The sequence below is a fragment of the Arachis ipaensis genome, chromosome B10 (genome assembly GCF_000816755.2).
Source record: "Arachis ipaensis cultivar K30076 chromosome B10, Araip1.1, whole genome shotgun sequence".
NCBI classification, from domain to species: Eukaryota; Viridiplantae; Streptophyta; class Magnoliopsida; order Fabales; family Fabaceae; genus Arachis; species Arachis ipaensis.
The window spans coordinates 118,059,516-118,065,335 of NC_029794.2; the positions used below are offsets into that span (position 1 = coordinate 118,059,516).

At 33.5% G+C, this 5,820-nt stretch overlaps 1 pseudogene; it reads left to right on the top strand.

The window, feature by feature from the left end:
* LOC107621085 lies at positions 1,850-3,063 on the top strand (annotated as a pseudogene).

Here is a 5,820-nt window from a genome sequence, read left to right on the forward strand (position 1 = left end):
CCTTATTTTTATTTATTTTTTTATTTTCAAATTTTTTTATTATTATTTAATTCATTGCTAAAATATTTGAAATTGCTTAGCACCCGAATTTTTAGATAAATTTAAATTATGGATGTAGTTGAGTTTGAGTATAATTTTGATAATTTGGGATTAAATATATTTTGAATTGTATAAAAAAAAGGATTAATTTCGAGTAATATATCTTTATCTTATAATAACTGTTTTATTTTATTTTAATTTTTCATGTTAGTGCAATGGTTGGTTTTATGCTTTGCTCAACTGAGGAATCACCAGTGAATTTCAAGTATGCAGTGATTCCTATAGATGAAAAAAGGAGTTTTAGAAGACAGTATGACCATTGAAATTTTACAATTGATATAAGTTTAAAATAATTTTTTTTATTATTGTTAACTATTGTTACTCAATTTTGATTTCTTTTTCTTTTCATTATTTAGTATTTTTGATGGCATACAAAATAAGTTTCTCTCTTTATTTTACTTTTTTTCCTCTACATTTTTTATTTTCGGCTCCCTACAATAATTATTATAGATGGTTTTAATGAAATAGCACGTTGTTTCATGTCTTGATTTAAATATTTTGCACTATTAGATGTTAAAAGGATCATGCCAATGAAAATAAGTAGTCTAAAAAGGTAAAGTAGTTTGCATGACGAAAAAAATGGTACAAAAAAAATTAATGGAGATATAATGTAAATTGATTGGTAAATGTTGTACATGTCAAAATTAATGATTTGAAGCTGGTGTTAGATAACAAGAATATAATTGAATGGATAAATTCAAAAGCCAAAAAATATGTAAACTGGAAGATGCAGTTTTTGAAGAACAAAACAATTAGCCCAAGCATATATTTCAGAATCTATGCATTGTGGCCAAACGTAATAGAAAATTCAAAGCCAAATTAAAATAGATTGGGATTGAACTGGTTCTGAAAGAGAAACGAATGCATTAGATGCTACGAGAATGTAATTTATTAAGGAAAATGACATAATGTAACGGTGCGCTTAATGTTAACGATTTTAGAGAAAAAATGGTAAGGTGTGCATGAAGGACATGAACACTAGAACTACGTTTATTTTTGAGAGTAAGATAAGAAAAGACACTGAGAATATATAAATTTTGTGTTTTTATATTCTGTTTGGTGATAAATCAGAACAAATTATGAAAATATAATTTATTCTCATTTTTTTATTCAAAAAAATTGAGAAGAAAAATATAATAATAATAAAATTATAATTATGAAAAATTAATAAGAATAATAAAAGAAAAATAAAAAAATAAGTCGTGTTCTTTGTTAGTGTCTCGATATTCTTCTTGTCAGGATAGACACAAAATACATTAATTCAGTGTCTATGGACACAATGTCTCTGTCCATGTCTCATTTATCAAACACGATTTTGTGACTTTGTGTCCGTATCTCAGTGTTATGCTTATAAACAAATACAACCTAAGAAACTATCACAGACTGAACCAGTTCTAAAATTAGAGTGATGCTATTGTAAAAAATTATTTTGTATTCTAAAAATTAATTATTATATATTATATATATTTATATGTATTAGTTAATAATTAATAGTTATTTAAGTTAATTGAATACTATGCCTTTCAGTTTTAATTAACATAAACGTTTTTTCATTATTTTTGTGCCATGTGCGTTGTCGATGCACTAGTAATATACAATTTAGAGGTGGAAAGTGCAATTATGTGAATTATCCCATTAATATTAATATTGTTTATAAATCTATGCCTTATAATTTTAATTAACATATATGATATATTTAATATTTTTTTATTATTTTTGTGTCATGTCTGTGCAATTGGATTGATGCACTATGTCACGGTAAATTTTAGAATGTTAGATTTAACGGTGTTTGTATAATTTTTTAGATTGTTTGAGAATGCAAATCTCCTAGAAGTTTCCAAAATACCTTAAAAAGTTCTAGAAGACTCTAGAAGGTCATAGAGTATTATAAAAGAGTCTTGATATATTTAGAAGTATGAAGAGTAGTATGGAATAATCTAGAAGTATTTAAAAAGTTGTGGTAGGATACTAGGATAGATATTTGTAATGAAAGTTCTAAATGATTAATTTGGAACGTTAATTAAATTTAATCCTAACCATCTATTAAAGAGGTGGATAGCTATAAATAGGAGGTGAAAATTAGTGTGTGAGTTATTTGTAACAAACATTTGAGAAATAAAATATTCTTTCTACCAAAACTTTCTATTAGAAATATATATTATGCATGGCGCAATGAGCAGGCGGACATACCAAAGGGAAGAAAAGATGGAACAAGGTCCAAAATTGAGGATACCATGAATCTGTCATCTCCCAACTTCAATGCTTCTCATCTCATCAAGATGTTTGGCCAACATGGCTTTTCAGCACAAGAGATGGTGGCTCTCTCTGGTAATTAATATACATATATGTCCCTATGCTTCTATTTCTATATATACATGCTTGTTGACGAATAATGAATATCATAATTAAGTGAAACTTTTTGACAAAGGCTTCTAAATTCATAATTACTAGCTTTCACCGTGTCATTCCTCCTGTTACAAAATATCTATATATTAAACTATAAATGCATATAATTTTCAAATAGAATAGTTCATAGAGATTATGCAACAAGGAAACATTTTTAATAATGTGCTGTGGTTTTGAATTTTCAGGGGATCATACAATAGGAGTAGCTAGGTGTTCTTCTTTTAAGAATAGGCTAACAAAAGTGGATTCAAATTTGAACTCAGAATTTGCAAAGACACTGTCCAGAACATGCAGTGATGGTAACAATGCTGAGCATCCCTTCGATGAAACAAGGAATGATTTCGACAACTTGTACTTCGACGCTTTGGTTTCCAGCAATGGGGTTCTCACATCTGATCAAACATTGTTCACTAGTCCAAGAACTAGGAACTTTGTCAACTCTTATGCACAGAACCAAGCCTTGTTCTTCTTGGATTTCCAACAAGCCAAAATGAGCTTGCTTGATATCAAAGAAGTTACAAGGGTCAAGTTAGAGATAACTGCCGCAAAATAAACTGAATTGGAGCATCTATCTATGCCTTATTTAAAATTAATATATGATCTATGTATTTATATGTCTATGGTTTGATAAATATTACATTAGTACTGATAATTATAGAATTCAATAATTTCTTCAGAAATTTTGTAACTTCATTGAAATTGAATATGATACATACTTTTGAATAGTAATTGTACCAATAAATTGAATATGATACATACTTTTGAATAGTAATTGTTCCACCAAGATTGGTATCGACTATATGGATACTCGGCCTATGCAGGTTATGCCTCCTTTAAAAACCCCTATGGACCAAACCCCTGGAGCTTGGAAAAAAATCCAATAGAAGAAAAAGAGTACATCAACTATGCATAATTTAAGGAATAATGAAAAAAAAAAGTTCAATAATTTTTATAACCTCATATAAGTAAGCTCTAGAATAAAGAACACCCTTGGAGGCGGCAAGAAGAAGGTGAGTGAGTTTCGGCAGAGGCTAATTCAGAAGAGAAAACGCAGAACTTGAAGAAGAGCTAATCTTTGCCAGAAAATCAGCACACGAATTTGCTTCTCTCATGGCATGGTAGATAGTGACATCCCACTCAAGAAGCATGAACTGATGAATTTCTTCCACAATGTCTGCGAATTCCGGGAAGTCTTTGGCCATGGTGAATAGCTACTAGTTCCGCTGCGACGCTGCCGGCAAAACCAATATGACTGACGAATCCGCCTGTTAGAAACAAGAGACTAAACTAAAGAAAATGTTTTTGTGTATTGTTCAGTCTACTCAAAAGTACAATGTACAATGGTATATATAGGTGCCAGAAGAATCAAAGTAATAAAACCATAGAATCTTACAATTAATATACAAATATACTATATAAATATAAACGATACTAACTGATCTAAAATGATTCTAATGATTCTCTAATGATTCTCTAACATCCCCACTCAAACTCAAGTGGGAGCTAAGGATACCATCTTGAGTTTGGATAACAAAGTCCAGAAACGAGTCGGGTGATAAGCTTTCGTGAAGATATCAGCAGTCTGATCCAGTGTTCCAACAACAATGAGACGAACAGCATCAATAAGGATACGTTCCGAACAAAGTGACAATCAATCTCAATGTGTTTAGTGCGTTCATGAAAGACATTATTATGTGCAATCTGAATAGCAATGCGATTGTCACAAAAAACATCAGTAGGGGACGACTAAGGAGCACCCAAATCTTCGAGAAGCCAACGAATCGAGATAACCTCAGCAGTGGTGTCAGCGAGGGCACGGTACTTAGCTTCTGTGCTTGATCGAGCAGTGAACGTTTGCTTCTTAGAACACCAAGAAATGAGAGCGTTGCCAAGAAACAAACAGTAACCAGTAGTAGAACGACGATCAGTAGGATCACTAGCCCAATCAGCATCAGAGTATTCCTGAAGGGACAAAGAGGAATGGGCAGAAAAATAAAGGCCATGAAATAGAGTGCCTTTGATGTAGCGAAGAATGCAAAGAACTTCCGCATAGTGACTAGTACGAGGAGCTGACAAGAACTGGCTAAGTACATGAACTAGATAGGCGATGTCTGGTCGGGTGACAGTTAAGTAGACGAGTCCTCCAACTAGCTGTCGATAGAGAGTAGGATTATCCAAAACAGTGCCATCCATAGGAGTAAATCGAACATTAGGCTCAAGAGTAGACTTAGTGCGACTATTTGTAATTTCGGCTCGAGCAAGAAGATCTGAAGCATATTTAGCCTGAGAGATATAGATGCCATCATCGGTGGATATGACTTCTAGACCAAGAAAATAGCTGAGAGAACCAAGATCTTTCATCTCAAAAATATGCTGAAGGGACACCTTGAGATCAGAGATACCATCAGCATCGGCTCCAGTAATGATCATGTCATCAACATACAGAAGTAGAAGAATAACTCCATGTTCACTTTTATGAATAAAGAGAGCATTCTCATGAGGACTGCAAGTGAAACCAAGACTGCATATGGTAGTGTTGAACTTGTCAAACCATTCACGAGGAGCTTGCTTAAGCCCATAGAGTGCCTTGCGAAGGAGACAAACTTTGCCAGAAGGACAAGGATAACCTGGAGGGTGTTTCATATAGACCTTCTGTTTCAAATCTCCATTAAGAAATGTATTCTTCACATCCATCTGACTGAGAGACCATTTTTTGACCGCAGCAATGGCAAGAAGAGCTCGAACAGATGTGAGACGAGCAACAGGAGCAAAAGTCTCTTAATAGTCAATACCATACTCTTGCGTGCAACCCTGAGCAACCAATCGTGCCTTATGACGGTAAATAGAACTATCAGAGCGAGTCTTGATCTTGTATACCATCTGGTTCCCACAACTTCCTGATTAGAAGGAGAATCAACCAAGTTCCAAGTGTGTGCTTTTTCAAGTGCCTGTATTTCTTCCTACATTGCTTGTTGCCAATTTGGATTTGTAGAGGCTTCTTTGAATGACTTAGGTTTATGTTGATGAAGAATAGTAGAAAAACAATGATAATCAATAAGATGAGGAGGTGGATTTCTCACCCTGGAACAGCGAGTGGAAGGAGGCGGCATGACGGTAGGAGTAGGAGCGTCGTCCGGTCCAGAATCATCGGGAGATGGAGAAGGCGGAAGAACAGGAGGCTGTGGAGGGTGAATCGAGACAGAACCTTTAGAATCATCACTAGAAAAAAGATCAACATTGGGGTTAGAGAAAAAAGGTGACTAAGTAGGAGGAATAAACTCAAAGGAGGAGAAACGAGAAAACATATGATGCTCC